General features: G+C 37.6%; 1 protein-coding gene across 20 annotated transcripts in view; it reads left to right on the top strand.

Moving 5' to 3' along the window:
• Positions 1-23,692, top strand: part of TACC2 (transforming acidic coiled-coil containing protein 2) — a 305,302-nt gene that overhangs the window by 34,294 nt on the left and 247,316 nt on the right. The window lies entirely within an intron of this gene.

Genomic DNA, 23,692 nt, shown 5'->3' with positions numbered 1-23,692 from the left:
TAGTTTCTTCTTAACTTTCCAGTGTTTTTTAATCTTATACTCCTTAACATGCTCCATAATTCAGTTACATTGGCATCTTTGCATCTGACACTCTATCTTCTTGACTTTGTGCCTTTTCACTGGGTGTCCCTCAATGCCTTGAAATTTCCCTGCTCCTATCTGCCTTCCCTTGGAATTTCCTGACTGAAACCTAATTTGAAGGATATATATTCGGGGGCAGTAGGCAATAAAACTAGTTATGTATTATAGGGCCAGCTTTCAAAAGGACTGTTTTCATGGTTTCCTTCAAATCTTTTCTTAAATTTTACCTCCCTCAAGAGGCTTAGTTCTTCTCAATGTTAGTATCTTCTCTTTGTGTTTATCCTATATGTGTAGAGTTGTTTACATATAATCTTCACCATTAAATGTAATCTCCTTTGGGACATGAGCTGTTTTCCCCTCTCTTTGTAATCTTCAGTTATATTTGATTGTTCCTCAGTCCTTTAATTACTGTGTATAATGTTTTCCTGGTTCTGCTCATTTCATTCCTCATCAGTTCATGGAGGTCTTACCAGTTCTTATAGAAATCAAGCAGTTCTTCATTCCTTATAGCACAATAGTATTCCATCACCATCATATACCACAATTTGTTTAGCCATTCTCCATTTGAGGGAGACCCCATCATTTTCCAATTTTTTGACACCACAAAAACACAGCTATAAATATTTTTGTACAAAAAAATCCTTTCCCCATTTTTGATCTCTTTGGGATACAAACCTAGTAGTGGTATTGCTGGATCAAAGTACATGCACTCTTTTGAAGCCCTTTGGGCATAATTCCAAATTGACTTCCAGAATGGTTGTATCACAGAATTTTACTTTATTAGCAAACACCATTTCTATGCATTGTTTCCTTATTTTCTGTCCTTCTTACTTGCCATCAACAATGGTTCATTAATGACCCTCCTGAATCTGTCCAATAAGCCTATGTTACTTAGGATGCTCTCAAATGTGAGTCCTAGAAAGCCATATCCAAGTCTGAGTTCTCTAACCAAGATCCTAAGATGCCATCAATGTTTTTATTTTACCAAACTAAACAAGAGGAAAAAATAATTCAAAGTAAAAGGCTTTTAAATACAATACAATAGAAAAACAGACCACAATTTCCCCCAGATAAACAAGGACAATATTGTACTCCAGGTTCTCATGTCACTTGTAGGGGAAAGGAACATGCAGAGCCTAGACAACTCATGTTGTCTAGGAGCTTCTTCAACTCAGGAGCTTCATCCTGACATCATCCCAGTTGGTACTTTATTTTTGGTTTCTAAAATCACTACTTGCAAATTTTCTGTAGAGCAAATGGTATTATTTTCTGGGCTATTTTCTCATCTGAAATTCAAACTGCCAGTATTATCTACTATGCTGCCTACTGAACTGCTGCTCATTTTCCACTGAATTATAGCTGTGATGTAGCTTATTTGACATTCTGTGATTCTATGATTCTCTGTGAGAGTGTTGACAGCTCTTTTAGCTCTTAGCCACATGGAGCTACTTCATTCAGCTCTTTTGTAAATTAGGCTCACAAATGGATCCAGTCAGCATAACAAAAGCCCTGTGAGATTTAAATCAATATCCAATAACTCCAAGTATTATATTTTATAATGTTTATCAATAATCACTTGAAGTAGAAAGAAAATAAACTAAAAGAAAAAGAAGTTCAAACCTAATTATCTAACAAAAAGTAAACCCATATGCTTAGGTTCTCCTGCCTGGCATAAAGTCCTCTTTCCCACCTTGATCAGGGAAAAAAGAGTGAGGGGCAGGGCTATAGAAAACTTTTATCCTCCCTACATTAGCACATAACATGAAAGGGAACGTGGGAAGCTGGAATTTAGAGTTCTGGGGAGCAGATCCTAATTACACATGACAAATATACCTTTAAAAAAAACTACTTACCTTCCATCTTAGAATCAATACCAAGTATTGTTTCCAAGGCAGAAGAGCACTAAGGACTAGGCATTGGGGGTTTAAATGACTTGCCCAAGGTCACACAGCTAGGAAGTATCTGAGGCCAGGTTTGAACCCAGGAGCTCCCATTTCTAGATCTGGCTCTCAATCCCTAACAAATATAGCTTTTAAATTGCAATTCACTTTCTCAGGATTATCTACTATTTGGGATAAAGTGAGAAATTTTCAACTCTTTTTATGCTTTTTGTGTCTATTGATAGGCCACAAAGATTATCCTAAAGCTTCCCTCTAAAAATATTGCCTATAGTTATAGTCAAATCTCTTCTCTTCTTATACCTGGATGTCTGGTGTTTGTCAGGATCAAATTTCACTGACAAAGAAAAAGGAAGAATGAACCATTACAGTATAGTTGGTTTAGAACAGAGATTCTTAACCTCAGGCCTATGAATTTAGCTTTAAAATTTTTTTATAGTATGTCAATAAAACTGATTTCCTTTGTAATCCTATGCATTTTGTTTTATGCATTTTAAAACATTATTCTGAGAAAGAGCTCATAGCCTTGACCAGATAGCCAAATGGATTCTAGGCAAAAAAAAAAAAAGGTTAAGAATCCCTGGTTTAGAGTTACCTGTAAAATGGATTCTAACTTCTGGTGAATCCATCTATATTTAACAGTGTGTTAGGTATTGGGAAAAGATATGAAATTTAGATGACATAGTCCTTTTTATAGTAGAGGAGGACACACAGAGAAACAATGATAGAATAGAACACTGTGTTACAAACCATAAGTCCAGGCATTATTCAGACCTCATTTACCTAGGACTTAGGGGACTGAAAAATAGGATTTAGGTTCAGTCTGGGGAATAAAGTAGTGCTGGAAGGAAAAAAAAAACCCTGTGATTTCCCAAGGGAATGGGCTAGATGAGGGACCCATTCACTAGAAGGAGAATAAAAAAAATACACTTGGAAGAGATAGTTTGGTGCTTTGGAAATGTGCCAAGCTAATTAATTCATATGAGACTGTGTACTGAAAATTATCTTAACTGTAGTTTAGACACTAAGTTCTCCTTATATTATAGTAAAGCTTAGTCACAAGTTTCATAGGGTTCAGAATATTTTTTGACTGAGGACATTAGAACAGGTGGGGTACCACCAAAGAAGAGAAAGTAAGAAAAAAATGTTTTTTGAGTTCCCAAAGTGAAAATTTGCCCAGTGCCAATGGTAGCAAGAAAAAAAAATCATGTCTCATTCCAAAGACCTCCTTTGGAATTTCCTAATAGGAGCCCAACTTTCTGGGAATATATTTTGGTAATAACATGGAATAAATATTATAGAGTCAATTTTCACAGAAATTTGAAAGCCAGGCAATAAAATTTTGGACTTTGTACCAGAGATAGTAAGTGTCTATTGTGTTTTTGAGCAAGAAATATTTAAGGAAGGGAAAAATATTTTAGGAAGATTATTGTGACTGTACCATCAAGGATTAGTATTCTAGACAATATCAAGACATAGTATCTAGGATTAGAGAGTTGATAGCCCTCCCTAGTCAAATCACATCTATAATATTGGGTTAACTTATAGCCACCACAATTTTAGACAGTACTTGGTAAATTAGAGAGAGTTCAAAAGAGGGCAGTAACATTAGTGAAGGGCTTTCAGATCATACCATATGAAGGTCAGGGGGTGATTGGGCTGGCATTGAGAAGACTTAGAGGCAAGGAAATGATATTCTGTGTTCAAGTATTTGAAGAGCTGTCAAATGGTAGAAGAATTAGATTTGCTATATTTGGTCTCAGAGAGGATGGATGTTGTCTAGAAGCTTTATGAAGAATTATAATTGAAGTAAGGAAAAATTTTCTGATAACTAGAGATATCCCAAAATAGAATGGGCTACAGGGTTTAAAAAGGAAAATTGTCTCCCAACAGTTGGAACCCAATATTGGATCATTTGGGATTTACCTTAATTTTAAGGTTTTATTCCCTTTAAAATGCAAATACCTCTGAAAAAGATAAAGCTTTTAGCTGTTGACAGATTTAAAACAAGAAGAGAACCTCCTTATTTTACATATGATAAATACAGTATTTACTGTGAATTAGATATGCTGCACTGACTTCTGTGTATGCATATAAAATAAAGCAAGGAGTTTATATTCCAATAGAGAGAGAAAAACAATAGAGAGGGAAAGGGATTAGCCTGGGTGGCTTGGTTTAGAAATGGTGGCCAGGAAATGATGTGGAAACCTGGTTCTGGGTAGGATAGGGCAAAAGCTTTGTCAGAATTGGGGATGCTTCTAGGGGCAGAGCCCAAGGTGAGAAAACTATTACCCAGAGAAGTTTTTGCACTTAGGTATATTTGTGTACATTTCAACTCTGGCTTTGACTTTCTCTTCTTTGGGATGGAGGAAAAGATTCAGAAGTTATTGGAACCCCTGAATGGAAAGAAAAGGTTGAGCAACAAGGGGAGAAAAGGTAACAGAAGAAATAATTGGAAGTCTAAATAATAGCAAACTACCTATTCTCAGTTTTAAGTGGACCCTAGTAGCAAAAATAAACAGCAGAAAATTTAATTAATGATGGGAGGCAGTAATTAGATCTAAATGGTGTCACAAGGTGGCACAATTTCAAATGATTATCTCTAGATTCTTTAAAACAGTTCTTTTTAATATCTTTTAATTTGTGACAGCAGATATTACATATTGAAGTTGTCACCTGACAAATTACAACCCATACAACAATTCTAATGCTTTGGGATGATTTAGATCTGATTAGGATAGAGAGCTAGCATTGGAGTTACAAAGAACTGGATTCAGACATAGACTACCTGTTTGGCTGTGTTAAGAATTCACAACCTCGGGGACAGCAAGGTGACTCAATAGATTGAGAACCAGACTTTAGAGTTGGGAGGTCCTGGGTTCAAATCTGGCCTCAGACACTTCCTAGCTGTGTGACCCTGGGCATATCACTTCACCCCAATTGCACTTCTACATTGGAACCAATACACAGTATTGATTCTGAGATGGAAGGTAACCTCTAAGTGCCTCAGAAACCTCTTTAAGATAATTTCTTCATGGAGGATTTCCTGCCCTGTAAGAGTCTTGATCTATTAAACAAATAAAATAAAACTTGAAATAACTGGAAGACAATGAAAAAGTCCCCATTTATACAAACCTGTAACTTATGGGATAGCTCTAAATCTAGACTCATCACTAAGACTGGTAGTTTGTAAAATACTGATACTCCCCCAATCTCCTTGACTTTTGTTATTGGTCATTTGTGTTAGGATGTTCCTGTTTGGGGTTTTCCTGGCAAAGATACTGGAGTGGTTTACTATTTCCTTCTTTAGCTCATTTTAGAGATGAGGAAAAGGAGACAAACCAGGTTAAGTGACTACTTATTCAGAGTCACATAGCTAATAAGTGTCTCTGAGACTAGATTTAAACTCAGGAAGATGAGTCTTCCTGATTCCAGGTCTACTTCTCTATCCACTGTACCACCTAGTTGTCTTCCCCTTGTCTTAACCTTTGTCTTTATTTTTAGTCCTGACCTCAAATTTCATCAATGTATGGCTCTCCCTCCATTGCAACCATTTCAGATTGGCAAAATTTAGAAGGTGTAATGATAGAGCATTGAATTGGGGGTGTTGAAAAGGAAATGATTTGCTCAACATCAATCCCAGCCCTACTATGTGTCAGGGACAGGACTTAAACCTAGGTTTTCCTAGCTCCAAGACTACCCCTCTACCTGTACTTCCTCTCAAGCTCTATGGCTTTTCAACCTGGCTAACAAATTTACATGTTATTTTAAAAAGGAGCATGTTTTCATAGGCTTGTCTAGAAGCAATCCCTGCTGCCTGGGTGGAAAGAGGCTGTGCCCCACCTCATTTCAGATGTCAGGGGACTTTCTGAATTTCAAAGCACTTACAAACAAAATTTCCAACATTGCTAATGCCCCTCTTCTGTTTGTGTTTCCATTTAGAATTGCTTTATTGATTTAAAGAGTTGCCAGCTGCTGCTGATTCTACTTAATAAGATGAATCAACTATTCAGCTGCAAACCCTAGCTGCCCTGTGAAAATTATTTGCTGCATGCTGGGACCTGAATTGTTACTCCAACATCTCTCCAGGCAGCTAATCCAGGACTAAGAAGTGGGGTTGGCCCAGCAAGCCAAGTCTGACTTGTGATATTAAAATACCCAGCAAGGAAACCTAAGCTTGCTGTCATTATGCTTGGGTCATTTGTTTTCTCTAGGTTCTGGACTGGAGGAGGGGTGCCAATGAAATGGATTTAGGCAGATAACTTCTGAGGCTCCCTCCAGCTCTAAATCTATGATTTATCAGCCCCCCTAACTTGTTACTGTAGTTTTTCTCCAGAAAGTAAAGGGAGAAAGATGATAGCAGTGGGTATCTTAAATTTCATGCTTCTCTTTTGCAGTAAACTGTAATGGTTTTTTGAATGGGGGATTGAGTGAATAGGGGAAGGTAGTTTATCAGAATGTCTTATATTTGAGATAAAGAGATGCTCTCAGCGAGTCTTAGAACATTGATGCATGTAGTGACTCCCATGGACAAAAAGTGGAGGAGATTGGCTTGGCAAAGATAGGACTGTTTTCCGGAAGTACCTTTCTCTAATTTTATTTGTCAGAGGTATTGAAACATGACTTGGGCTTGTGATGAAACCTCAGTTTTAGTCCTTATCTCTTTAGTTTGAACCTGCTGGCTAAGGAGCCTGAAGAAATCGGGGTGAGTTAGGGTTAGAAACAGAAACAAACCTCTCTAAGTTTGAACAATAAGTCTTCGAATAGACCTGTTTTCCTTTAGTGCAGCAGTCTACTTAATAGAAAAAAGTAATAACTGGACCCCAGGAGAGTTGGGAAGAAGATTTTGACACATTGCCACATTTCAGGTAGATGCTTTGTCCCTAAATGTACCTGTGGGTTTGCCTACCAGTCAACATAATTCTGTCCTTGCTCATTCAACTCAAACTAATTTGAAGAACCCTCCCTCTCTGAGGGAGCAGGTACAGTGTGTGAAATCAGGAATGGATTTTTTTAACCAGGAAATCTTTACATATTTTATTTAAGAAACATGTTTGGATTTTCACAAAAAATAAAGCATAGGAAAGCTTAATTTTTCCTAGTTTCAGTTTACAAGTGAGCCTATAGCCATTAGACAGATGATTATTTGAGTCAATCACAGATACTGTCTTCCATGTGAAGGGATCCTGATGTGGTTTGCAGAAACTTCTAATCCTCAAGAATCAATGATGATGATTATTGTGAAATTTCTAATTTTAATAAAATGTATCCAAAGTTTATCAGAGGCAAGATACAAAGAATAATGTATAATTTAGGAAGGAATCTATCATATGTAGGTGCTCCAGAGGAATAATTAGAATGTCTCTTGGCATAGTGCTTTAAAAGGCTCATAGATTGTCTTTCTTGTGTCATTTCAGTGATATTGCTAGTGTACCATCTTCCCCATTTTTCCAGAGGGGAAAAGAGATGGGGGGGGGGGCTCAGTATTAGTGTGAATTTGCCCAGCTTGTAAATTGTAAAGATAATTTTAGGGTTGTGACTTAAAATCTAAATTAATTGGTCACCAGTGAAAAAATCCCAAATAAAATACCCAAGTCAGTCTGGAAATTGAAGGTAATTTTAATTAATATAGAGGGAAGGATTTAAGGAATAAGAGGGAAGAGGGTATAGGATTTCTCCCATCTGGCCTGTGCCAGGGGGAGTTCAAGATTTCTACCAGTAGGTCTCTGAAGGATATTAGAGGCTTCTAAGAGGATAAGTTTAGAAAGTAAAGGAGAAAAAACTCAGCCAGAAACTCACCACCGAATAAGACAATAGCTGTAGCCATGCCAAGATGCCGAAAGGCCCAGCACTCTGCCACCAAAGGTACTGGAGAGAGGAAGTGACAAGAAATATATAGACCTTTTACTCTTGTGTCTCCTCCTCTCAATTTTCACATCTACCAATCACATCAGAGGCTTTTTCTCCAGGACTGCCCATTCTTTAGTTCTCATTTTCTTTGATTAGATTATATCTTTTGAGTTACTTAACACTTCTTTGTTAAATTCACCTTTTGTTAGTTACTTGAACTTTTTGTGATTACTTTAACCTTTATAGTTACTTAACACCTTTTTGTATTAAGATCTAAAAGTAGACTTTGCTTAAAGTTCTAGCTTCACTATAAAGTAAGAACTAAGTACCTTCATTGTTCAGTCAGGAGATTACAACTTTATCTTCACCATAAAGTAAGATCTAAGTAGGGTGGAGTCATTTAAAGTTCATAAAATGTCTGGCTAGTATTTGTACCTAGGGCCCCAGCATTCATCACCACACTGTATCTTTAATAACAACATGTATGTATAAGAGAGGAACAAAGTGGTAAGTGGACAGAGAGAGGAGAGAGACTTTCTGGCTTTGAGAGATAGTATTTGAGTTCCTGAATGTCAAAACATAGTTGTATTGAGAAAAGTTGATGAGGTTTTAAAAATATGCTTTATTTATGAATCTTTGCCTGCATAAAACTTGTGTACATGTTGTTTAGTAATATGGTTAATTTGCAAAATCAATTTGCTTTTTTTGGATATGCTCTCTTGACTCCAAGACAATCACAGGGTCAAAGAGTTACAACAATAATGAGTCAGTTTTTTGAATAAATAATCTTTTTATTGAAGCAGATGACTTATGGAAAGGAAAGTCAGTGTAGGGTATTATTGTATAGGCAGTCATGTGAATAGGACTTGGCGTTAGGAAGACCTTAGTTCAAATGTGGCCTCAGACACTAGCTGTGTGACTCTGGGCAAGTTATTTAACATCTATCTGTCTTAGTTTCCTCTAAAAATGGTGATACATATAACACCTACTCTCCTAAGGTTCGATAAAATGAGAATATATTTATGAAGCGCTTTTCATACTGAAAAGTGCTACATAAATGTTAATTATTACTATGCATTAAAAGAAAATAGAGAGAAGCCAAGCATTATAATTTCAAAAATCAATTTCAGTTAGCAAGCTAATTTCCTTTGATTTTTGTGCCAATTATTGTCCCTCTTAGAACTGACTCTTAAAGAATATGCATTGGCCTTCAGTAGCCTTAACTGCACATGGAAGAAGGACCAAGACAGATAGTAGTGTTTTGAGATTTGTTACTATTCAGTCATTTTAGTTGTGTCCTACTCTTCATGACTCCATTTGAGATTTTGTGTGCAATGAAGGGCCTGAAAGGAACACACAGGGAAGATGGAGCGGAAGAGTTGAGAGGGCTGTTCTTCCCCTCTCCTTTTGGGAGAAGGTAACCAAGTCTTGTCTCCCTGAAAGAGAGAGAGTATGTCTCCTTAGAGAATGGTTCTAGGAGGTAGAGGACAAGAACTAGAGGGAAAGCTTTGGTAAGCTGACACATTGCCCCCCTTTTGGTCCCAGCTATTCTTGAGAGGCAGAATGGAGTTTTCTGCTTCTGGATCCTTCAGGTACACCAACTGCCACTTCCCTCCCAGACCTTGGATTACTTCACAGCCCAGGAGAGATGGTTGCTCCTTGGGTCTGGTTGTTTGGATCACTAGGATCCTGAGTTAGGCCTCCCTTTTGGGGAGAGGTATGGTCCTCCCCAAATCTTCAGACCCCTTTCCTAGTATCAGAAACTAGCCAGACCTAATTCTAAAGTAGTAGACAATTTATTTGGGTTCACACCGGGAAGGAGAAGTAAGGGTGTCAGGCAAGGGAAGTGGGTGAGCAGGAAGCCCTATTGATTTGTCATCTCTGGCAGAGTAGGCCCCCCCCCAAGGTCTCGGGGTTCAAGGCTCTCTGCCTTGATCCCTCTTCCAGCCAGCTGCTGGTTTGGCCCCTACTCCTGAGCTAACTAGCTTGAGTACTGGAGTCCAGGAACAAATTAGGGAGAGAGATGGAGAATGAGACCCTTGAAAAGAGGATCTCAGTGGAGGGCTTCTTCAAGCCCCTGTCCACAGTATTCATTGATGGCTCTGTGCTGTTGTTGAGAGCTGAGTGAGAGGTGTCCAGGGGTTCACAGGGAAACAGTTGATCTCCAGGGAGACCCAAGTTTCTTCCTAGCCCGAGAGACCTGCTTCTTCTTTCTGGCTCCCAGCTGGAAGTGAGGTGAAGAGAGTGATCAGTTGGAGTTCCCCCAGCTTCAGGTTCCCTCCTGGAACTTTCAGTTTTTTCCCCCTTCTTGCACCTCCCCTGCTCTCTCTCTGCATCTGATTTGTCAGAAATTGCTCCTTGCACAAATTGGATTACTCCTCTCTTGCATTTGGCAAAGATATTAAGGTGTTTGTCATTTCTTTCTCCAGTTCATTTTACAATTGAGAAAAGTGAAGCAAACTGGGTTAAGTGACTTGCCTAGGGTTACACAGCTAGAATGTGTCTAAGGCCAAATTTGAACACAGGTCTTCTTGACTACAGGACTGGTACCTTATCCACGGCACCACCTAGCTGCCTTTGTCACATGCTTACATGTATTTTTTTAACTGCCTCTAATATGCACCATTTCTTCAGAACCCTCTAAATATCATGATGAATAAATATAGGATTTCTCAGATTTTCAGACCTATGATTTAATCCGTATTGGGAACTCCCTTTGAAGGAATGCCCTCCCCCGATGCAGATTGTCATCTGTAATTTACAATTTTAGAGATGAGATAATTTGCTCAGGTTCATGTAGCCAGTTTGTATGAGTGTGTAGCAGGGGATGTGGGTTAGGTGGGAAGACTTGAGTCCACATCTTTTTGATTCTGAATTCAGTTCTCTCTCCACAATGCCATAACTGCCTCTTAGAGACAGAGCCAAATTGGGGATTAGTCTTTAGCTGAAGTGTAAGATGCTGGAGTATATAAATACCAAATATGAGTCAAGATGGTGAGATTAACATAATAAACATCAAAAAGGTATCTAAAGGGATAGTAGTTTCAAATTACCTACAATAAAGTTTCTTTCTTCTTCAAAGGTACATACACATGGAGAGAAGTTCCATGTTGGGCCATATCAAGCTTTGTTAGTTTGAGGTGTGAGTGCCCTTCCAAATTCCAAGCTTTGCTCCTTGGAGATTTAGTTCTGGTTATAAGAGCTATAGGTAGGCCAGCAAGAAAAGATGGCCATCTGGGGATATCTAATATCCTAATCTGGCTAATGCTTTCAGTGCCTCCCATCCCCACCCCCATCCCCATCTCTGGTCCTGACCAGCTGCCCCAAGGTTTGCATCCTTGCCAGTGCATTGCCTGTTAAGCTGTTTTGCCTTCTCTTGTATGCTAGGCACCCATTCCCAATTTTTCAGAGAAATTTAGAAGTTTTCATAAAACCTTAGAATTGGCTGGAACCTTAGATCCATCCCCCCTTTGATTTGACTGAAACATACGTCTACTAGGTGCAGAGGACGTTGTTCTGGTTCATGGGGGAGATTCAAAGATGAAAATAAAGACAAGATCTCTTAAGGAGCTCAATCTAATGGGCGTATATACAGATAACAATAATACACAACAAATAAATTGAGTCCTAGTGAGATACCCAACCAAGGTCACACAAAAATTGACTCACGGCAGTTGCCAAGACGAGGACCCAAGAACAAGTCCAGTATTCTTTCTTTTTGTGATGCTGTTGAATCGGGCATGAAGCCCAGAGCTTGAAGCTGGAGGTTTGCCAATGTGGAAGTGGGAGACATTTAGAATAGTATGACATAATAAGGTATAGTATAAGACAATAGAACATATTGAACATCTAGTGAGAACCTTTTGTGGGTCCTTTCATGAGAGCAGAACGTTCTCCCTGTAGGTCATGAAAGAGTAGCCTCCCCTGAGCACATCCCATCTTATGTCCCTCTGCTTGTTCATCAGTTCTCCACACGTGGGATGTTCATCTCCCTTTGATGAGAATGATGGGTGGCCTGCTGCCTCTAACATTTAACATGTGTTCACCCTCCATATTTGGCCAGCTTGGCAGTTGTTTCTGAAATCTGATTCCTGAAGTCATGGGGATGACCTTTGGTCTACTTCCCAGCATTCACCTGCAGCCACATGGTTCCCTATATCAGATCCTTAAGGAAGTGCTTGACTGGTCATCTTAAAGGATTGGAGCATTCAAGTCAACATAACCAGTAAGCTTGGGTGTCTGCAGAGAGCTACAGGGAGGGAAAAATTTAAGAGGTAATATCAGTGGGATCTGTGGGAACTTGGGGTGAGGAGTGAGAAGCTTCTTTCTTTCTTTCTTTCTTTCTTTCTTTCTTTCTTTCTTTCTTTCTTTCTTTCTTTCTTTCTTTCTTTCTTTCTTTCTTTCTTTCTTTCTCTCTCTCTCTCTCTCTCTCTCTCTCTCTCTCTTTCTCTCTCTCTCTCTCTCTCTCTCTCTCTCTCTTTCTTTCTTTCTTTCTTTCTTTCTTTCTTTCTTTCTTTCTTTCTTTCTTTCTTTCTTTCTTTCTTTCTTTCTTTCTTTCTTTCTTTCTTTCTTTCTTTCTTTCTTTCTTTCTTTCTTCTTTCCTCCTTCCCTCCTTCCTTCCTTCCTTCCTTCCTTCCTTCCTTCCTTCCTTCCTTCCTTCCTTCCTTCCTTCCTTCCTTCTTCCTTCCTTCCTTCCTTCCTTCCTTCCTTCCTTCCTTCCTTTCCCTCTTTCCCTCTTTCCCTCTTTCCCTCTTTCTCTCTCTCTCTCTCTCTCTCTTTCTCTTTCTTTCTTTCTCATAAGTCATGTTAGGAATGGAAAGTTGGCACAACTGTTTTTAAAATTGTTTTCAATTGCAGAGAGGATATTTGTATATTCCAAACTGCTTCCAAAGGTTATAGATTTTAATCAAACAAGGCAGAGAGAGAAGAAAAAGTGATTTGCAGAAGCAACTTAAGAATAAATTTGCCTTTGGGATTGGATTTTTTTCCAATTTCTTTCTTTATTTCAGTCCTCTATTGTTAAGAGTAAATGACAACTTCATAAATGCCGTTTTTAAGTGATGCCGGGTTTACGTTGAAACATCAGACCTCTTGGAATCTTGTAACCTAATACACTGAGCAGCAGTGCTCAGTGCTGTTGCTAGGATGTTAAATCTAGGGGGGGGGGGGGGGGGGGGGGGGGATGGGAGACTCAATGGGAGTTGTAGAAAATATGGCCGAAGGGAGCTCAGATATCCAAATAAATTTTTTTCAAGATTTGCAGAGGCTGTCATATTAAAGTTGAATATTATAAGTTATTCTTTTTAATTGCTTTGTACTTTAGTGTCCATAAATATGCTTTTTATAAAACAGAAATGACAATGTTCTTCCAGATCTGACTCCTCTGGAGTAGATGAGAGGAATGAGAGGAGTAGCATGTCAGCTTTTTAATTTCCTAAACATTTTATTCAAACTCATATATTTTTTGCCTGGGGAAATTTTCATTTGTTAGGTATTTAAAGGGCTGCTCATTTAATGTATGTTATTTGTATCTGATCTAGTGCTAGTGGATATGACAAAGTCACTCCAGGATTGCTTTAAAAGGATCTGGCTTATGGAAAAGAGTACAGATTTATTTGATTTTCAGAAAATCACATTTTCTTCCCTTGTCATGTAAAGATTTTAAATAGGACTGAATCTTGTAAAATTTTGCTGACAGCTTAATTAATATTTGCCAAAAATCTTAAAAGATTAAATTTTACATAGCCCAGAAATTTGGCACAGGCATTGATTTGAAGTTGTAAAAACTCAACAATCCTGATTATCAAGAATGATTCTTTTTATTTCATTTCCTGAATTGCCATAGTAAATTTAAAAATCATCCCATTCATTTTTTTATCTTTGCTAAGTTGTCTAATGACCATTATAGTTTGTGTTGAAGGCAATTTAAACTCCCTAATATTCTGATTTGAGGACTCAGCAGGGATTCTTGCGGCATTTTATAGATCAGGCATAACAATGCTGGGACCTGATATTCAGTATTATTCTGTATGACATCCACTTACATGAACCTGACTGTGGCCAGTTCACTTTTTACCAGGTGAGGACATCTGTTCGTCCTCTTGTCATTTCAGCATTTAAGGATTTTAAACAGTCACAATTCTCTTCCCTATATCCCAGGCTAACTGAATTGTAAGAAATAATGAAGGTTCTTGAGGTGTACCTTGGCAGAGCCATAGTTGAACTCATCCTCCTGAGCTCAAACCTGACCTCAGATACTTACTATGACCCTGGGCAAGTCACTTAACCTTGTTTACCTCAGTTTTCTCATCTGTAAAATGAGTTGTAGAAGGAAATGGAAACCACTCCTGTGTCTTTGCCAAGAAAACTCCAAATAGGATCAAGAAGGGTCAGACAGGATTGAAATGAATGAACAAAAAAAAAACCCTGGGGTGCTTATGCCTGTGTTAGCCACTTCTAAATGAGATATCCTGTGCAGATACTGGGAAGAGATCTGGGTGATCCAGTCACTCAGAAACCTACAAGAAATATTCCAGAAGAGCCCAAACAACTTTCTATTAAGTCCACATAGCAGAGGAGCAAGAGCACTGAACTTGCTGTCAGAAGACCTGTGTTCAAGTTCTGGTTCTGCCTTTTACGAGCAGGGATGGCAGGCAGTCATTTTCCTTCTCTGTAAAATGAACAGGTTGGACTAGATGTCTTCCAAGTTTCTTTCTAACTCTGACAGTCTATGATACCATGTCATTTGTATTTTTTAGACTAGAAATATTCATAAAACTTCCGTGGTTCCCCAATCTCATCAGTGAATCCTTCTTCAGTGTAGACCACAGCTCATCCATGGCTCTTCTTTGTCAATAGTCAATAAACACTGAGGCAGCTAGGTAGCACAGTGGATAGAGCACCTGGCTTGGAGTTGGGAGGACCTGGTTCAAATGTGACCTCATATACTTCTTAGCTCTATGACCCTGGGCAAATCATTTAAAGTCAATTGTCTAGCCCTTGTGGTTTGTCTGGCGTAGAATTGATATGATGACAGAAAGAGGGTAAGGGGTTTAAAAGGAAAAGAAAGACTATAAACATTTATTAAGTACTTCTTATGGGCCAGGCACTGAGCTAAGCCTCAGGGATAAATATGAGATAAATAAATATGAGATTTAAAAAACAGTCCTTGCCCTCAAGGAGTCTAGAGAACACAAAAGGAAGTACAAAAGAGTGTGGGGTGGGGAGGAAGAGGAAGAGGAAGAGGAGAAAGTACCCAACATGGTGGCTCATTGGAGAAATCAGTTAGAAAAGTCTCAAAGTAGTGCATCCAGGGGAGAAAAGAGGTCTCTGAGCTGACCTCTCATTATGTACTATTCTTGGCAGAGTTCTCCAAGTCTAATATCCGTCTTTCCAGAAGAAATCAAAGGAACATCTGATGTGATATAATCAGGAATACACTAAAATATCCTAAGGTTCTCCCCCTATAGAGTTGTTTCCTCTTCTCTTTGACCCCTCCAAAAAAACAAACAAACACCCTTTCCTTCTAACTTTAGCCTCTTCTGTGAGTTTTTTACCTGAATGATCTGGGACAGTGGTTAATCCCTTCAGAAGGCAGAAAATAATAAACTATCTGAAGTGAGGCAGGGGGAGAGATTCCCTTCCTTGGTCATCAATCAAGCATTTATTAAGTACCTACTGCTGTTACTAAGAGCTAACATTTATATGTCACTTTAGGGTTTGCAAAGAAAGCCCTTTTGTGATTTACACAATAATTCTGTGAGGTAGATGCTATTAATATCTCCATAATCAGGGGATCAGGAAATTAGGCTTTGTTATTTAGCTGTTTTAATTGTGTCTGACTCTTCATGACCTTGTTTGGGATTTTCTTGGCAAAGATACTAAAATGGTTTGCCATTTCCTTCTCCAGCTCATTTTACAGATGAAGAAACTGAGACTAAGAAAGGTTAATGACTTGACCAAGGTCACCCAGCTAGTCTGGGACTGCATTTTTTTATAATCCAACAAACATTTGTTGAATACCTAATACCTGCAGGGCTCTTCTAGGCAGTGAAAGCAATAATACAAAGAAGAACTTAAAATTTCCACCTTCCAAGAATTTTGAGACAAGTAGGACTGGGAGATGAGACTTGAGACAGGGAGGGGACACATATGCTCCCATCTTCTTTTGTATTCATTTGTAAATTTAAGGTGCAAAGTATTATGGAGGGAGTTTAAAGTCACTTCTAGCTGGAAGCATCAGAGAAGGTTTACTGGCTCTCTTTTCCTACTTGTTTTCTTCTTTCTCCTCTTCATCCTCATCTTAAATTGACTTTATTGTCATTATTTTAATTTTTAGGGCTGCATCTGTGATTTCATCATTTTGGGGTAAATTATAATTAGTAATATTTATCTCTCAAAGAGTTTAATATAGTTTATATAAAGATCCCTGGGATAAATTCTAGCTCAAGTGAAATTCCAGGATATAAGATGCGTGCTTTCTTTCAACAGTAAAAGAAAATGATGTAGTTTATTGTGTTTCCCTTTCTACTTTAGCTGGAAGAAAACTTGATGTCCAATTTATTACCAGGCAGTAGTTCTAAGGTTCCTGGTAGTACCTTCTCCTGCTTTCTTAGATGAACTTTGTTTTGTATTTCTCCAGAATGTGTCCTGTCCACAGGTAAACAAACAATTGTATTTTAACCTGTCTGCAACCTGAAACCTTCTTGGAAATAGTGGGGTGTGTAAGTGGTAAGTAAAAAAAAAAAAGGAAATTAAGAGGATGGGTGACATTTATATGAGGTCATTTTTTTTCTGTTGGCAAGGACAATAGCAATATGATCTGGTTGATAATGGTTTTTCCCTCTCCCTCTGTGTTGTGGTGAATTATGTCCATTATAAGTTGAAGGAATATGAGATTGGCTTTTTCTGTTTTCTTGAACTGCTGACATTTTGACTTCATATTGCCTTGGGCCAAATAAAATATTTTTGCCAGGAGGGGATTCCCAGGTTGGTTTTATTTCTAAGAATGTAAACAAGTCCTCAGGGACTGCCATATACCTGAATTTGTCAATATTCTTGACATTTAACACTTACTGGGTAGATAGCAGTCCCCGAAGGTTTTTCCTTTCCCTCTAGGGTCAGTTTTAGAATCATACCACATTTCAAATGCCCTAAACTTTTTTTTACATTTCTGTGCTTTCAAATGTGCTATTTCCTCTCACTCAAATTGCTTCTGTGTCTTTTAAGACTCAACTCAAGTGTCACCTATTCCATAAAAACTTTCCTGATCCTTCTATAAAATGTCTGTACAGCTTGGACGAGGATGGACCTCTCCTTCTTACAAATCCCTATAAAATTTCAGGCCAATGTTTCTTGTGGCACTTACTATATCTTGCCATAAATTGTAGGTATTTGTGTGTCTGTCTCATCCACTAAGCCCCTTAAGGTCTACAATCATGTCTGATTCATTTTATAACTTCCACAATGCCCAAGCAAGTACCTTATATGTAGTAGGACTTTAACCTGGATATGATTTTGAATTAATGAAAACTAGGAGTGAATTTAGATCTATAAACATTTCCATGTGGCAATATGGTAAAAATCAACTTCATAAATCAAATTTGAACAGTGCTGAGTTAGTTGTTATGTGAAAATATGTATGAAAATAAAAACCAAGTGGGGGAAAATCTATCTCATAGCATCTTCCTCGGTGGCTATTAAAACTGAATAGAATGTTCTAATCATGCTTCGATATATCCATCATCTTGTTGGCATGAGTATTTAGCCCGCCTTCCCTCCATTTCCTTATTTAAAATGCTAGCCCTCTATGATTTCTCATTAGGTGTAATTATGGTTTATGTTTCTGTTGTGTCCTCTGTAACCCAGTTTTATCTCCCACAAACTTCCCTTCACTTTACACCTAATCCTTTCATGATTTTATCTTTTTGCCATCCCTTAGACTTGGCTTCCCTCCAGAAGATGCTGTCTTGTCTGACTGTCCTTAATTGTAATGGTTGCATCTTTTCTCATGTCCCTGACACACTGGTCCACTCACCATTGCCACCACTGCCCTCTTCCTTTGCCACCATCACTAAAGAACATAATATCCTTTTAGATTCATTCAGTCTCTCAAGGCAATTATCTATCAAATTATCCATCTACTAAGGTTATTCTCCCTCATTTCGGAAGGAATATCAATTTCCATATGTTGTTACACTTGCCATTTACAAACCGACTTACTTTCAAGGATGTTCCAGGTTGTATCTGTAGACAAGACACATTCTGGAAAAAAACATCATTTGTTACCTGGCTTACAGACTTTCTGTCCATCCAACCCAAAGTCTTATCCTATTATACTTTATATACAAGTTGATATTTCCTCAGACATCCAATTCATCAATCTCTTTCACTTCTATGACCCACAACTTGTTCCCCCCTCAGCCATACATAGGCATATTCTTGAACTCACTGTCACCATAATTTCTGTAATCAAAACTTTGAAAATTCTTGTATCCTACCATAAAATACTAACTTTGCATTGCTCTTCCTAAATCTGATTTTTAAAATTTTAACATTTTTGGTATTTTGAACTTCACAAACAGAACTTGGATATTTTTATATATAAAGAAAACTATATATGAAAAGAATCCATTATTCTAAATCTATTATTCATATGCCCTTCTCTCTTCCATTTTTAAAAAATTTAAAAATGTTAAATTCTTATTTAATTAATTAATTAATTTTATTTATTTAAATAAAAAAAATTTTAAATTGACCTACCATTCCTGCAAGCTATCACCTTCTACAGCTTTCTTCTAGTTCATGGCCAAACTTTTGGGGAAAGCTGTCTAAATTTATTGCCTCCACTTCTTGAACCCCTTGCTGTCTAGTTTCCATTCTTATCAACTCTTCTGAAACTCCTCTCTCCAAAATTACCAGTGGTTTCTAAATTGCCAATTTCAATTGTGTCTTCTTAGTCTGCATCCTTCATGACTTCTCTGTAGCATTGGGCATTTTTGACTGCATTCTCTTCTTCAGTACTTTCTCTTCACTGGGTTTTTTGACTTCTCTCTTAGTTCTTCTGTCTAACATAATACATATTTTCATCTTTGTCTTATTGCAAATTCTCTAGTTTCTTCTACAAATAAGTATGTATTTTAAATAGGTGTTGCTTTTGGCTGCTATGCCTTTGCGTTTGGAAAGGTGATTGTGCTTGTTGGCTGAGGTGGTTTCTGGCAACATGATATAATGGGAAATACACTGATCTGGGAGTCAGAAGAGATGAGGATTCAAGTGTTGCTTCTGCCCACAGAGGGTTGTTGTTGTTAGGATCAAAAGGGCATTGTAAACTTTAAAGCTCTTTACAAATATTAGCCAAATGTTAACTTGGGATATCAGTGTTGTTGTCTTTGGGAGTACCTCCTTCCCTGGTGTAATCCTTTTATCTATAGCAACAGGAAACATCAAGTGTCTTAGCAGTGTATAAGATCCACGCATTCTCTGGCTGAAGATCTTTAAAAATTTTTTTCTTATTAAAAAATTTTAATAACACATTTCCACATAAGTTTTCCAAAGTTATATGATACAAATTGTTTTCCTCTCTTCTTTTCCCCACTCCAGAGCTGACAAGCAATTCAATCTGGGTTATATATGTATAATCACACAAAACATGTTTCCATTTTATTCATTTTTGTAAGGGAATAATCTCATAAAATCAAAACCCCCAAACATCTACCCAACTAAACAAGTGATAAATTCTTTGCCACCACAAAAAGAGCAGCTCTAAATATTTTTGTACAAACAAGTCCTTTCCCATTTTAAAAAATCTCTCTGGGAAACAGACCTACTAGTGGTATTTTTGGATTAAAGGGTATGGATTCTTTTATAACCCTTATTTTTACATTTATATACATATATACTTATAACCCAGATTGCCCTCCAGAATGGCCAAATCAGTTCATAACTCCACTAGCAATGCATTAGTGTCCTAATTTTGCCACATTCCCTCCAACATTTATAATTTTCTTTTACTGTAATATTGGCCAATTTGATAGATGTGACGTATTTTAATGTGCATTTCTCTAACCGAGAGTGATTTCATATGCTTATTGATAACTTTGATTTCTTCATCCAAAAACTGACTATTCCTATGTTTTGACAATTTGTCAATTGGGGAATGACTTGGATTCTTATGAATTTGACTTAGTTTTTTATATAATTGAGAAATTACACCTTTGTCAGAAGAATTTGTTACAAAATTTCTCCTTAGTTTGTCACTTCCTTTCTAATCTTGGTTGCATTCGGATTGATTGTAGAAAATTTTTTAAATTTAATATAATCAAAATTATTCATTTTACATCTTGTAGTGTTCTCTATCTCATGTTTGATCATAAATTCTTCCCTTCTCCATAGATCTGACAGGTAAAGTATTCTATGTTCCTCTAATTTACTTATAATATCACTCTTTGTGTTTAAATAATATACTCATTTTGACCTTATCTTGATATAGGATGTTAGATATTGACCTAAACCTAAATTTTTCCATACTGTTTTCCAATTTTCCCATGCCTGGAGATCTTAGAGTGGACAGTGATTCTATTGGGAAGTCAATAAACAAATATTTATTGATTACCAGACACTGTGCCAGACACTGATGAATTCCTGAAGTTTAGCCAATCAGTCAATATATATTTATTAAATGCCTAGTAAGTGGCAATTATGTGCTGAAAACAAATACAAAAAAAATGAGGCAATCACTTGATGTTGTCCAGTCATTTCAGTTATATCTGACTCTGCGATTCCATTTGGAATTTTTTGGCAAAGATACTAGAGTGGTTTCTCATTTCCTTCTCTAACTCATTTCACAGATGAGGAAACTGAGGCAAATAGAGTTAAGTGACTTGTCCAGGGTGATATAGCTAATGTCTTGGCCATATTTGAACTTGGAAAGATGAGTCTTCCTGACTCTACGCCCAGAACTCTATCTGCAGTACCACCTAGCTGCCTACCTCATCACTTTAGCATTTATCCATTCTATGTGTCTTCCCACATTTCTCTCTTCCTAGTCCTATTCAAATGATTTTTTTCTTTGGCCCAAGCCAATAAAAAATCTAAAATCTAAAAATATAAATTTGTAATTGAGAGGTAATAAGTTTTGGTAGAAAAAAGATGATGCCCTGGGACTGTAGTGTTTGGACACTGGAGCAATTAAGTCCTATTGTCAGAACCTACTATGTCCTGAGGCAGCCCATCTTACTTCTGGACAACTCTGATTGTTGGGAAGTTTTTCCTTTTCAATCGAACTAAAATCTTCCTCTCTCATTTCCACTTATTGATCTTGGTTTTGCCTTCTGGGGACAAAAAAATTCCAATCCAATCTCTGAAACACATGATATCTTCATATGTTTGCAGGCAATTATGGCATCCCTCCAAATATTTTATTCCAAGCTAAACATTCCAGTTCCTTCAACTGGTCCATATATAGCTTGGTTTCTAGTTCTCCTGACAACCTGGCTACCAGGGGACACTCCAAATCATCACTGACCTCTAAAATTTTGGTGACTAGAACTGAGTACACTATTCCAGATGCAGTCTAGCTTAGGCAGACTTCAGTGGGACTATAATTTTTCTAATTTTGGATACATCTTGCTTCACAGACTTGAACAGGTCTGTGATTTTGGAGATCACTGTGTGGGAACTCCCTCCACTAGTCTGCACTAGTCCTGGCCCCTCTGTACCTCAACAAGCACTTTCATGAGCGTCTGGGGCTGAATAAATTCATTGTCTGCCAGCTATCCTTTTAGCACTTAGCTAATCCTGGGCTCAGATGATGCACACATTGCCAGACCCATCCATGTCCAGAAGCCTTCAGCTTTTTCCTTGTGCTTCGGTAGCATAGCTTTTGAGACCCCAGAGTTGTCCCTTTCATGCTGTAATGAATATTCAGTCCGGAGATCAATTAAGTGGAAGAGTCACGTGTGCTGTTTTATCAATGTAACCTCACTTCCCATTAGCTTCTGGGGCTGCTGGGTTACCCTGTTAATTCAGATTGAACTTGTAGTCCATTAAAGCCATTAGTCCTTTCTGAGTGACCTTTCCTTCTTTGGTTCCATTTTCTGGAACCAAAAGCATCTGGAAAAGCACTAAAAGCTAAGGGAATTAGCTTCTCATCACCTAGCCTCTATCAATTCTATGCATTTTCCTACAGTGCTCCCTTTTCTGGTCCTATGTAAATGATTTATTTTTACCCAAGCAAGTATATGATTCTATAATCACAGCTGACAGACAATATCATGTGATGGGGAAAAGGCAAAGGATCATGTGATTTAGAAGACCTTGGGTTTGATTGTGTGATCTTGGGAAGTCACTTAATTTCTCGACTCTGTTTTTTATTTGTAAAAAAAGAGAGGAGTGGACTAAATAATTTCCAAGGTCTATACTTCTATATGTTAAGTTCAATATATAAAGTTTTTATATATAAAGTTCATAGGCTATTTACATGCTTATGAACTCATTTATTATTTATTTATTCATTAGCTGGCTAATGTTTGAAGCAAGTGGTTTTCCTCACTCCCAGTATGGAAAAGTTTGTTTTATTTTGGACTGTTAAATGTGTTAATTCTAAAACCAGTGTCCTCTTGCCGGCATTTTAAATTTGGAATCCGTGACACTTTAAAAAAGTTGATGTGAGGAAATTTTAAGAGAATTGAAGGAATTAGGACAGCAAGTGGTTAATTGTGGGAACTGAGTGAACCACATTGATTCTCTCATGTGACTCAATTATGGAGCTAGCTTAGTTCCCTTTCTATTCAGTTGTGGGCCGAATCCAAATTCTGTCCTATGAGAAAAGTTTATTTGTAGAGATTGGGAGACAACCATATTGCATTATCTGAACCTAGCCCTGGGTGGTTGGGAAACTGGACAAGCTGTTTAGGGATCTTTACCCAAAGATCTGTTGAACACAACCTCTTCCAGATTCTAAGATTAGTTTAAGGAACTTTCTCATAATTATATATCTCAAACAACCCATATGTCTCATCTGAAAACTGGCTTCATACTGAATTAGTTACTGCTTCTATTTTCCTTTAATTGTTAAGAGATACTTGGGGAAAAGTGGGATACCTCTTCTGAATTCAGGGAATGTACCAGTTTTCTCTTCCCCTCCCAACTTGGAAAGTCCCTAATTTTTCATCTAATTTGAAATACGATTATCTAATGTTGTTTCCTTTTAATTAATTAGTCTTATTTGACTAATTGTTTTTACTATAAAAAGGTCTAACACCCCCTGTATTTGAGACCCAACCCCAAGCTGAGGAGGGGACTTGGTCCCAATTTGTTAGGCAATTGGCATGTAATAGTAAATCAATATGTTCAGAAGATCAGATCTTTTGTTTCCTCAGTCATTTCATCTTTCACTGGTTACATTGTTAACTATATTTAAATATAATTGATTTCCTTTGGTCATTTTTTGCTACGTACTTGTCATTGTGAAATTTAAAATATTATTCTAAATAGGTTTCACTAGACTTCCAAAGGGGTTCATGACACAAAAGAGATTAAGAAACCCTGATCCAGGACCTGTATAGATGGGAAGCCTGGGTTAGCACTAGCCAATTATTGGTTTTTATGTTCTGTTGTTGCTGTGGACCCCAAAAATTGAATTGATAATAGAACGAATAGCATTGATATGCTGGAGAACATCTGAAAGAAAACAGCCATGATGTTATATGAAAGTCATTTGGAGGAACTGGGAGTGTTCAGTTGGTAGAAGACTTAGGGCAGGGAAAAAATAGCTTTCTTTAACTGAAGGTCTCTCATCTGGAAGACAGATTAGTCTTATTCTGCTTGTCCCCAGAGAGAAGAATTGGGAACAATGGGTGGAA

This window comes from Monodelphis domestica, chromosome 1 (genome assembly GCF_027887165.1).
Source record: "Monodelphis domestica isolate mMonDom1 chromosome 1, mMonDom1.pri, whole genome shotgun sequence".
NCBI lineage: Eukaryota > Metazoa > Chordata > Mammalia > Didelphimorphia > Didelphidae > Monodelphis > Monodelphis domestica.
The sequence above is the reverse complement of the archived record's forward strand: the minus strand, read 5'-3'. Positions and strand labels throughout refer to the sequence as shown.